Raw genomic sequence first — 13605 nt, 5'->3', positions numbered from 1 at the left:
CGATGTTGGTGGAGCTGCAAGAGGAATGAGCCTGAGCAGAAAGCTGCCCAAGGCGTACTGCCCTGGACGATGCTCTGAGTAAGTCCTAAACTTCTAAAATGCTGGGATTTTATCCATTATGTCAGCAAATGTGGCCTTCCTAGCATAGGTCTGCAGACTAATCACCCAGTTATTACTGTGAAAATTAATAAATATTGCCATAATGATCTTATTTTTGGATAGATTTGCTGGAATGACCCTACTTTGAGTGGAATGGCCATCTTTTCTTTTCTCCAGGGCTGAACCCATCCCCAAGCTTTTGCTTGGATCTAACTAACAGTTTCTACATTTGGACACACTTACTCTTCTGGGAGTTGCTACATCTGTATGGAATTGGTCTACAGACACTCCTGCTAGCATTGAATCCATTTGGCTAGACTTTTAAATCTGTAGCCATATGTCTCAGTCCTTCCCATCACTCAAGGCCTAGCAGGTGCTTTGCTCTTACATAATATTTATTATCAAGTCTTTCAGAATGTTTTCGCCTTGCTATGTATTTCTGTGGCATTCATTTGGTAACACTTTATATTCTAAATGAGTCTTTATATTCTGACTTTTCTAAAAAATGTCAAAGAAACTCTGTTACTTAACTCTCCCTAATTCCACTCAACTACTGGTGAGCAGGAATTATGTCAGATATTCCTCTGTGGATCCCAAAGCACCTGCCAGAGTGGCTGGAAAGAGATTGGGAATGTAACTAGTCCGTTCCTAGTTTGCTGATAGGGAACACGTAGCATTCCTCCCAGTAAAACAAGTTAAAGCATTTAGGCTAATCCCCCCAAAAATTAATCTATTTCGGTAGTCATTATTTGAAAAAAATTAAAAAGAAATGGGATATAATAGCATTATAAACAATAGTCACACTTTCTGCAAAGTGAAGTGAACTAAAAAATGCAAGAACTTTTTGAAAGTGGCAACTGTGTCTTAGTTACCTTTGCATCCCTGTGTCTAGCAAGTGAGGGAAAGATTTGATGCTCCAAAATGTATGATAAATGCAAAATTTTCCCTATTTAAAAAATTGAATCCCTTGGCTCTAAAAGCATTAAAGAAAGTCAATCCCCCAAATTTTCCTAAAGATTAATATTATTTTAAAGTTACATGATTCATGAATAATCTTTAAAAAAAGTTCCAAGGAGTATACCTTCTGGTTCCTCATTTTTAGTGGTGTGTGCTGGAATTTCCAAACCACAGAATTCATTTTGTCTTGATCTAATTCAAAGTATTTCAGTAACTTAGGCAGATAAAATACGAAATACAACATTCCGTAACGTGTGTCTATCAATCTACTTGTGTGTGTTTGTACATGTGTATCAAACATCAACGTTGCTTTTCTAAATTTCTGTCTCTAACTAGTCATTTTTTTTAAACATCTTTATTGGAGTATAATTGCTTTACAATGTTGTGTTAGTTTCTGCTGTATAACAAAGTGAGTCAGCTATACGTATACATATATCCCCATATCCCCTCCCTCTTGCATCTCCCTCCCACCCTCCCTATCCCACCCCTCTAGGTGGTCACAAAGCACCGAGCTGATCTCCCTAACTAGTCATTTCTAATCACCCAATAGATGATTAAATTGATTTGCTAAATGTATAACAGTGATTAAAAGGTTAATAACATTTAGCAAGCATTGATCATCTTTTCTATCCACAGGAGAAAGGAATTCTAAATGTTGATTAAAGTGTCCTAAACCTAGATGATTTGAGCCATATTCCTGTGACATTTTCCCCTATGTAATTTCTAGTGCATAAACAGTACAAATGAATATTGATTGTAAAAATCTTGCTACATTGTGGTGATATCCTGCCTTCAAGAACATATGAAATCTAATCTTACTAATTTGCATCTGATGGACAAGAAAATATTGAGAAGGTGAGAACAATAAGAAAGCCAATTATCAGTGTATATAAGACATCAGAATTTAACATAGAAAATACTGATGTCAAAGAATACTGTATTTAGTTATGAGGTTTAAATGTTTGCCTCTTCTTTGTTGAGGGAGGTATTCTACAGAAATTGGTGTGAAGTTTCTGCTGAGGGGTGGACTGTGTCAGCACTGCAGAATAGTGTAGGGAAAACTCACAGCAGCAAGAAACGGCCATACAATCAGAGTAATGAAAGACTGTGCAAAGATATGAAGGCCAAAAGGCATTTCACATCAAAGTAACAAACTGCGAGGTGTGAATGCAGAAATCAGCTATGTCTTCCAGCAGGAAAGGTAAGAGAAGCCAGACAAAATAAGTTAATGCAATTGAAAGGCCAGAAGAAAATCATAAAGACACTAGTGCCCTTAGAGGAAAAACAAACTCAAAAAAATATCCGAGAGAAAAATAAATACTAGGGAGAATGGGCTTGCTTGGAGACAAGTAAACAACAACAATACCTCAGAAAGGCTCAATTAGACATATCTTGGATTAATCTGAGAACCAGAAAATTAACACAAACTATGAATAGTTTTATAAAAAGAAACTAAAAGCCTTGAAAGAACAGAAAATGTCATAATGTCAAGGTATTACTTTCAAAATGCAAAAAATCCTGATCGCTCTGGCCATGATTTCTCTATACTGATGTCATTTCTGATAAAAAGATGTGGTTTAGGTGGGCATAGGCAAATATCCAGACATAAAGGACAAAACATGGAAAAAAACAGAATCAACTTATCAAGAAAAATACGCTTGCCAAGAAGGGCTGACAGCTCTATGATTTAATTCATGGATTAAGTCAGTGGATTAATGGAATATGGAAGATGACATACATGATACTAAACATTTAGTAAATTAATAAATAGCATATAAACTACATGATTTTTCCCCAAAAGTTTCCATTTCCTTAGTTATTCCATGAAGTATAAACAGTATTTCTACTAGGGACCAGCAGATGTTAAAGAAAAACCAAATGACACAATTCAATAGGTGTTCACTTAAGGTTTTAATTTCTTAATAATTTTATGACTTGTCTTCCTGATTTCATAACTGTGACAGTGAATTTACAACCCTACATAACGATCCAACACAACAAAAACAAGGGAGTCAACAAACTTAAAAATTCGGAATTTTGAATAGCAAGTTAATAAAAAAGAAACCTGTCCTGAAAAATATAATCTGAAACACATTTCTCAGTCACTTTACAAACTGAGGTATGATCTAGAACTGGGCATGTGGTTCCCTAGTTATTCTCTCCTGAAGGAAACCATTCCTCTTGCCATGTGGAATAGACGTTATGCTTCATCACTTAAACCACTCTCATTATCACCCTCTCTTACATAGGGTTGGTGGACCTGTCTACTACCCACACCCTGAAAAACCCCGGCACAGATTCAATCCCATGACACAATTCTTCTCTCTTAGATTTGGGCTTCTCATATTTGCTGGTGGTTTCCCACAACAACTCCATACTTTCATAATTGTTATCAAGAACCTGATACAACCCACACAGCTCTCACTCTCAGTAGCTTTCCTGATTCTTACTTGGGAAAAATGAGGTCATCCTATACGAACTATTTACACCCGTGCCCATCATGCCCCTCCTTCCAGCACTAGGACATGCAATAACCACATCTCTATATGCATTTTCTAGTTAGGCTATAGTCATGGTCAATTTTCTCCCCCGAATCCTTAAAAAGATAACTCTCCTTTAACTCTGAATCTCTGAATTAGCAACTTTCCTCATCCTATTTCCTTTTTTTTTTTTTTTTTTTAACATCTTTACTGGAGTATAATTGCTTTACAATGGTGTGTTAGTTTCTGCTTTATAGCAGAGTGAATCAGCTATACATATATCCCCATCCTCATCCTATTTCAACCAATATTCTAGGCTTTCAACTCAACTGCAAATTCTTCCCCAAAGAGGGAGATCTCAATATTTTGTCTTTCAAAGGACCCTTTTCAGTTTTTAACATAAAAGATTTTCCCTTGCTAGTCTAGCTAAAAATAGCACTTCTATCCTTTCACTTTTTCTTCTTAGTACTTATTACTTTCTAATATTATGTCACATATTTATTTGTTAATTTGTTTAGTACCTATCTCTCCTTTCTAGAATATAAGCTATTTGGTAGTGGATTTTTTTAAAATGTCTGTACCCTTACCACATAGAATAATGACCAAATAGAGGAACTGCTCAATAAACATATTAAATGGATAATCTAATCTAATCTAATTTCTAAGTATTGTTTTAACTTAAAAAGTTGGTGTTATTCTGCTGGTTGTAACTGCTGGTTATTCTCCCAAAATTCACTCTGCCCCTTTTCCTAATCTCATGGCCTCCCAAGTGGAAACTAGATTTCCCAGTTTTCTCACATCCAGTTGTGGCTGTGTGACTAAATTTAGATGAGCAGAACAGAACAGAAATATCATATATAATTTCTAGGCTGTCTTCACCTTAAAGACAGGCTGCTGTCCCTGAACTTTGGTTCTTTATCTCTTCCTGAGTGAGCTCAGGAATGCCTGCAACCCAACCAAGGCAATAAGGCAGAAGGAACCTGGGTTCCTGAATGAACTGGAGGAGCAGAATGGCACCATTGCATACATGGGCTGGCTTATAATATGAAAGAAATAAACTTCTATTTTATTCAAAGGACTTAATTTTGGAATCTTTTTCTTATAGCTACTAAGCCTTTAACACACTTGACTTCTATGATTTTCTCTGCTATTGCTCTGACCACTCTTCTTTTTCCCTTTGAATTCCTTCTCTTCTGCTGTCTGTTCCTTAAATACTGATTTTCTCAAGGGTACTTTTCTGGCCAACTACAGTTTTTTTTTTTTTACTCCAGTTTTATTGAGATATAATTGACATATAACATTTTATAAATTTAAGATGTACAACATAATGATGTGATTTATGTATGTATACACTGTGAAATGATTACCACAATAAGCTTACCTAACATTCATCACCTCACCTCACATAGTTAACAATTTTTTTTCTTGTAATGAGAACCTTTAAGGTCTACTCTCTTAACAACTTTCAAATATACACTATTGTTAACTGTGGTTCCCATGCTATACATTACATGCCCAGGACTTACTTGTTTTAGAAGTGGAAGATACCCACCTTCACCCATTTCTCCCACTCCCTTCCCCCTACCTCTGACAACCACCAATGTGTTCTCTGTTTCTATGAGTTTGGTTGTTTTAGATTCCACATATAAGTGAGATCATATGGTATTTGTTTTTCCCTATTTGACATTTCATTTAGTATAATACTCTCAGGGTTCATCCATATTGTTGCAAATGGCAGGATTTCTGACTTTTTATGACTGAATAATCAACTAGGATCTTAATTTAACCAAGTGATTCTTAAATTTTTTAGTCAGTGACAAGTTTGATAATTTAATGAAGATTATACACACACACACACACACACATATATATATATATATACACAGAATATAAACATTGGCCATTTACAGATAACCTGAAACCTGTTTTGAACCCTCTAAGTAACAATAGTAGCCATATGAAGGAATTTCTTGAGAAATATACCAATTGTCATGGTTTTAACTACCACTCATCTCTCAGGATATTTTTCTATCTAAAGTAATATCTGACTTTTGACAGCCTTATTAAATCCTTTAAATGGGTCTCTAGTGTCCTTAGGATAGAATCCAAACCAGGCCGTTCAAAACTGAGCCAGTACTTATCTCTAAAGTTTCTTCTCAACCACTCACCACTCCTAGAACTCTATTCCATCCAATTTGAACTTGCAGTTCCTCAAACTCACCACATTCTCAATTTCATAATATTGCACACCTTTCCTTTGCCTAGAGCCTTCCCCATGCTTATTGGCTATCTTTACTTCTCAAACATGCTTCAGCCTGAAACCCAGGTGCCCTGTCAATGAATATGCTATATCTCCCAGAATGCCCTTTTATACTGTATCCACTCTTTCCTCATTGTTATTTAGTTCTCAGCTTCTACCTCCCATGAACTCAAGGATTATCTGCTTTGTTCACTTTTACATCCCCACTAATACTTGTCACAGTTGATATATAGTAGGCCATTAAAATACATGTTCTCTAATTACAAATTTGCAAACTTTCCACAGCTATAGAAAACTTGATATATAAGATGCTGGGTAAAACGTAGGAATAAATTGTATCTCCTGATGCATGATTCTCAACTGTTTTGAAAAATATTAATTTTTCAATGGGAAAATAAATATCTTCTCTAAATTCCCATAATGCTTTATAACTCTATTAAAGTCACCTGTAAGACCAAGTTTTCAATGGATAGACTGTGTGTTGTGTTCATGTTTTCATCTCATAGTTTGCATCACAGTTTCTTGCATATCCTGAAATAACTCCACAGTACATTACATGACCAAAGCATGGTTTAAAGTACTGTATATAATGAGATGGGACAAAAATCTATGTTTTTTATTGCTTTATACTCAAAAAGACACTCTGCAAAGGTACCTATGGTGGGGAGGAGTAAAGCAGATGGGATACAATAAACAAATAATGCCAGAAAGTCTACAAGAAAAAGACAAACAGCCTAACAAAGAATTGGCAAAGGTATAACAAGCAATTAACCGGAGAGGGCACTTGAATTGTCAATAAATAAAGTTGCATTCACATTAAAAAATGAGTAGCGTATTGTAGTCTCTTTATAGCTAAGGTCTCCATTGCTCATCTACTTTCAGAAATTCATTGGAAATCTTTCTGAGTTCATTAGGAATAAAAATAAATCAAACTGAAGAAGTTTAACATACAGTTTTACTCAACAGATATCCAAAATTAAAACACTGGGCAATATTAAAGGTTGAAAAGAATGTGGGTAAAAGGGTACTCTAATAACTGCTGAAGGAAGCAGAAATTTGTATAGCACCTTCAGAGAGTAATTTTACTATTTAGGAGAGTAATTTGGAGAGTCCTAAAATTGAGACCACATATCTCTTACAGCCCAGTACTTTCACTTTTGGATATAGACCCTAAGAAAAATCCACATGCTCACAAGGGGACATATGCAAATGATGTTATGTGCAGTGCTGTTTGAAATAGCAAACACTTGGATTTGCTATTTGCAACACATTTGCCTCTAAGTGTACAGTGCAGAAGCTCTTGCTGTACTACTCATATATCTTTGGCATTCATATTGACGTTACACATTGAAGGAATTTTACTGCAAGCACCTGACACTCTCTGCCTGAGGGTGTTCTCTAGCCAAGAACATACCTGAACTGTTAGGAGGTGTGCTGGAATTCTAGAGTTAATGGTCTCAGGAGTAACCCTCAACCAATGCCAGATGGGAATTTTGGAGACAGACCCAAGCTTCCTCGTCCTTGAGTTATACAACTCTGAAGTGGCTCACAATCTCAGTCAGATGGTAGGAAATGTGTTGATGTTATCAGAGAAATGATCAGAAATAGAAATGCTTAGAAATAGAATCAATATTTTATAAAGCTTAAATGTGTGGGAGAGAGAAGTATAAGGAAGGCAGGTTTTCACATCCTGATTCTGTTTTGGGCAACCAGGTGTATGACAGACTGAGATCAAAAAGGGTTCTGGCAGGGAGATGATGATTCAGATTTGTACATGTTTTGAATATGAAGTGCCTGTGGCTAATTGGATATACTGATTTACAGTTTGGGAGAGAGAAATGGGCTAGAGATTGGCTAGTAATGGTATCTGAGTCATGGTGATGGATGAGAACAAAGAAGAGAGGATAGTAAAAGAAAAGGCAGATCAGGAAGGAGCACTGAAACTCATGAATATTTAAGAAATGAGCAGAAGGTGTTCCTACAAATGGAAATGAAAGCGAGAACTAACATGATAGAGAAAAAACAGTGGTAAGAAAGGAAAATAAAATACTTATTTTATAAATGTTCTACTCGAGGACATACTGGCAATAGCTTCTTAGAAACATGTCTTTATTTTCTTTGTTTTCAAAATCTAAGACTACTTCCAAGCAGCTGCTGCTTTGTCTTTATTCTCATCTTTCTTCATCTTTTAAAACCTTTTGATTTTCGGAAACTCATTTCTCACCCTGCTAAACATACCCTTTGCCAATATTGTCAATTTGAACCCTAATCCATCAAAACAGATGTTTTGAAAAGATACTAATATTACAAATTGGCTACAAAGCTACAAAACAAGACTTCTGAAACCCTTACAAAAGACCCTCCTTCCTTCTTTTTTTCACTATTACAGAAACCCATCCTTGGGTGAAACTGTAATATATATATAACTGTTATATATATACATGATATGTATAATTTGTATACTGTATACATATATATATATAACATGTATTATATATAACTGCTAATAAAGTCAAAAGAACAATCCAAAAACATGTTCCCATGCCACATACCTCACACCCTTGTACTGTCCTTAAGAATAACTCTACTTTGGATTTAGAATAACTATACCAAAAGGTCATTTTGCAAAATGCTTTGTATTTTACTGAAATTCTATGAAATATATTCACTTACACTTACTAAAGTATGTGGATATTGTAACAGAACATTTACCTATCTGTTAGACACGCACTTGACATTCATCTTTAGAACTTTAGCTGTCAAAAATAATAACGTTGCATTCACTCAAAATACAAGAAACAAGAATTACATTTCCTTTGTCGTTCATTCACTTCATGATTTGTAGAGTCTGGTTTTATTTTGGCTTTGGTTGCTTTTTTACTCCCTAGAATTTGCATATTTAATATAGTTAAGCACAGGACTAACTACTTTCCATACATTATCTCATTCAATGCTTAGAACAGCATTATGAGACAAGCATTGCTATAAATATTTTTGATGGGAAGAAATGGAGACTTTTAAGAAATTAAAGACTTTTCCTAAGGTAATAAATCAGTCAGAATTTGAACCCACGTTTTCTGATTCCAAAGCCCATGGGTAGGGAAACTTTTCAAGATATGGTTTGAACCTCTTGCCTTTGCTTCCAACATATAACTGTAATAGGTAAAATATTAAATGAGATCATATAAAAGTGATATCAAAACCAAGCCAAATCCTTCTGCAAACTAGAGAAAGAATAGAAATAGAAAGTGAGCTGCAATGCACCAGTTGGTGAGCTGCAATGCACCAGTTGGTTGTTGGAATAAGAGGCAAGCATTTCCCTATCTGTAAGGTAACTAGAGTGCCACACTTGCCCCACAGGGAGTGAAAATCAGTGCCATGTTTACTGATTAAAACCTGAGTGCAAGACAACAGGAAGCTGAATAACTGACTACCTCCCTGGAGCCATGGTTTACACAGAGCTGCTTAGTAGGGAGGCCAGAGGCAGCAGCCATAACCTGACAGTCAGCAACTGGAACAAACTGCTAATTGACTTGCTGACTAGATACATGATATCCCCATTATCAGAGATTCTGAGCTGGGGATGGAGAGTGTGCAGGGCCTACTCTATGATAATAAGGGTGGGGTGGGTCTAACAAAGAAAGAGAGAGAGAAATTTAAAAAAAATTTTTAAATCCCTCTCACTCAAGTTAAGCTTGAAAACCAAAATTCCAAGACATGTAAAATCATATAAAAAGATTTCCAGCAAAATTTTTTTTAAAAGTCAATGAAGTCATTCCAGATGACATGAAAATAATAGATCAACTTCAGAATTTCAAAATAAGCATGTTAGTAGCCTTGAAGAGACAAAGTAAGAAAGAACGTCAATACAATGTACAAAATGTAAGTAGAGATGAAGCAATAAAAGTGGTATAAGAATCAATTAGAATAACCAGGAAAAAAAAAATACAGTTGAAAAAAATTCTGGAATGGATATAGTCAAAACAAGAATTAGTAAATTGGAAGATATCTCTTGAGTAATTCACAAAAAATGTAGCACAGAAAGATTATAATATATTATGAACGAGAATTTAAGAACTATGTGTGATATATTGTGAAGCTTCAACATATATATACTAGGATGTACCAGAAAAAGAGATTAGAGCTAATGGTAAAAGAAGCCATATTTGAAAAGAAAATTTTGAAAATTTCCATAATTTAAGAAAGATGTGAGTCCTAACATCAAAGTGTCTAGAAAAATGAACAACCACTATGCTCTCTTCCCTGTAAGGAGAATAATAAAAACCATATGGCCACTCTCTAGGAAAGCCTTTGAGGACAAATAATTTGTCAGAGATGATAGAATCTAATCCTATAGATTCTGCCATATATTTTGATAGAATAATTCATCTTTAAAAGCAAATTGATGAATGTAATTGAAACAATAATACAGCCAATATGATATTCATCCTCAATAGAGAAGGCATAAATTCACTGGAACAGATGTCTACTGCTACCAGGGTACAGAAAAAACCCTTATATTTAGTGACCATGAGATTTAAGGAAGTAAGTCAAAGAGTGTCATAACCCTAGCATATGTCCAGGTTACTCTGCCACTCTGTCTGTGAGTTCATAAGTGCAAATGTGAAAACACACACACACACACACACACACACACTGCAATCTGGTGTGATATAGTAATGTAGGGGAAGGACAATGAATCACCATTATGTTTTATATAGAAATAAGAGAGATAACTGTATATTAATTTGTGAACATAGTTCCGTTGTTTCCTATTAACCTAATAAAAAATTTAAACATCTGTGGAAAATTAAGCCTTATATAAGAAAATATATACCTTCTCAAAACCATGGTTTTTAAAATAATGCTATGGTTGATTGTAGTTATTTTTTTAACATGTTTATTGGAATATAATTGCTTTACAATGGTGTGTTAGTTTCTGCTTTATAATAAAGTGAATCAGCTATACATATACATATATCCCCATCTCTCCTCCCTCTTGCGTCTCCCTGCCACCCTCCCTATCCCACCCCTCTAGGTGGTCACAAAGCACCGAGCTGATCTCCCTGTGCTATGCGGTTGCTTCCCACTAGCTATCTATTTTACATTTGCTAGTGTATATATGTCCATGCCACTCTCTCACTTCATGCCAGCTTACCCTTTTCCCTCCCTGTGTCCTCGAGTCCATTCTCTACGTCTGCATCTTTATTCCTGTCCTGCCCCTAGGTTCTTCAGAATCTTTTTTTTTTTTTTTAGATCCCATATATAGGTGTTAGCATATGGTATTTGTTTTTCTCTTTCTGACTTACTTTACTCTGTATGACAGACTCTAGGTCCAGTAGTTTTTAAAAGATGTCTTCACCTCAGTAACCAATCAATAAGTTAATATGAATGGAAAAGACTGAAGACAGTAGTTTAAGATTAAATGTGAGTAAAACTTAGCAGCAGACCTTTCTATCTTTTGTTTATCACAACTTAGGTACTTCCATTAGAGGGAACCCCATTCTTTTGTAGCCCCTCTCCAAAGCAGGGTAACTTCCTGAGTTGTTGTTAGAGTTTATAGCTGAGGAGTATAATGAAGTTCTCTTTAATTTTTGGTCTCTGGATTGGTTTGAAGGGAATAAGTAAGGCATAAACATTTTTTTACAGTCTTTATAGCAAAGGGAGAAATTTTCAAAAGGCTTATCTCTTGGCAAAGCCTTTAAAAAATCCTCAGTCACACTTTAACTTTACTTACATATTAAAAGAAAAACTCAAACAATTTACATCTCCTGTTTTGACCATTCATATCGAGATCATAACAAAAGACCTTATTAAAAACACTGGGTGATTCTGATGAGAACATAAGTTTAGAAACCTCAAAATGTTCATGCAAATAAACATTTAAACCTTTTCTCTTAAAAAAAAAGAAGGTTTTCACCCTCCTGCAGCACTAATAAACAGCTAGGAACTGTGTATGTAGGCAAAAGAAAGAATGAATGTAACAGGTGACAAACATAATGAACTTGTTCTCTTAGAAAGGGATTTGTCAGTCACATTTTGTAATTGTTGAAAGAAGCTTGTACCAAATCATAAGAAGAGCTCAAAAATAATTATCCTTCTTATATACAGTATAAAAGTCAAAACTATTACTTAGTTCTGCAACAGTTAAGTTTTCCATAAATCTTTAGAAAAGAAGAGCTAAGTAGTACTTCAAAATTGCCCTGTAAGCGAAAACATATTCTTTTTTTCTTAAAAGGTTTCCTCCTTTTCTTGTAAAGTTTTACAGCTTCACAATTACTCCAATATATTTTTTCCGTTTATTAATTTACTTTAGCAAACAGAAGCTTTAAGTCTCAAAATATAAGGAGCTTACTTTAGTAAATTTCATTTTTAAAATTATTATTCAAAATTTGTATTACAGAGGTGCTCTTTAAAAAGTTTGAGCATGAAACACAGTAACAATGCAGACCTCTGTATTCTATCAAATCAGCAGTATGGGAGACATATTTTTCACCTTTCATTTGGTAACATCTAATGCAGTCACCTTGTTAATAAAGCTGCTTTCTAAACAAAGTCAACAATAGCAATAATATTTTGGCACTTACTAAATTCACAATACTGAATTTGCAGTTTTTGCAGAAGAATCTCTTCTATAACATTCTAGGAATACTCCTTGTAGACTCTGATTTTTTTTTTAAGAAGAAGCACATTTAAAACAGGATTTTAAGTATGGCTAAACTAAGAATTAAGCACAATTTATTCTCTGAGGTATTTTTTTTCCCAGAAAAAGCAAGCTTACTAACTTCCAAGATATTTGCACTGAAATAAAAACTACTCAGTATTGTTTCAAGATATTTAAAATTAAAAAACAAAAAACAGAAAACTGTGTGCAAAGTTTCTGCAGTGAAATGTGAGCAAACAAGCCAAAAAGAAACAAAAGAAGTTTGCATGCTGCTTCTCAAAAGAAGCTTTAACAATCCTTTGCCAGGAATAACACACATGAACTATAAGAAGGCAACTGTTGGAATCAAAACACACTTACTTTTTAATATGTAAAGATGCACTTTTTCCCCTATTTTAGATTAAAAATAGAGAACACCCCAGTGAGTCTTGGTGGCAGTCAGATAACACACAGGCCCTGACCCTTTAACTCGCTGGAATTCTCACACAAAGCTCTTTTCATAGACACTGTGCTATATATTCCTGAGATAAGGCGGCAAAACATGAAGTCGTGGAGAAGTGACACAAAGTTGGACTAAATGAAATGTTTACATATATTCTGTCACACTGTTGTTCCTTTATTATCTATTCCACACATGATTTGCCTAAAACAATGTTTATTCAGGTTGAAGAGAAGCATGATTTAAACAAAAGGACAACTTTAAGAAAAAGGACACGCAAGACAATACAAATATTGTATTTCTGTTAGCATTGCCAAGTTTAATGTGAGATCAAGCAGAAACAAAACCAAATCGCCTAAGAACTTTTAAGAAATGCTCTTGCTATAATTTCCCTCAAAGCACAAAAGATTTCTTTACTTGTTTTACAACATAGAAAGTACACTTTAAATAATATCTTAAATCTGCACTCACCATGAGAAAGCAACGGTTGCGTAGCGTAACAGTGTGCTACTTTCTGCCCCTGTTCCATTTCAGTTTTGCCTATAGTTGTCCAACACCCAATAGCCCAGAGCTGCCACCCAGAGGCCCCTTCCACGAGCTGGCTTATTTGCCTGTCAGTCTGAGTCCCGGCTTCTGTATTATGCGGCTGTGCACTTTGCTGAAGTTCTAATATAATTTCCATACGCTTCCCACAGCCTGAAGTAGG

Source organism: Balaenoptera ricei, chromosome 4 (genome assembly GCF_028023285.1).
Source record: "Balaenoptera ricei isolate mBalRic1 chromosome 4, mBalRic1.hap2, whole genome shotgun sequence".
NCBI classification, from domain to species: domain Eukaryota; kingdom Metazoa; phylum Chordata; class Mammalia; order Artiodactyla; family Balaenopteridae; genus Balaenoptera; species Balaenoptera ricei.
Note: the sequence above shows the minus strand (reverse complement) of the source record.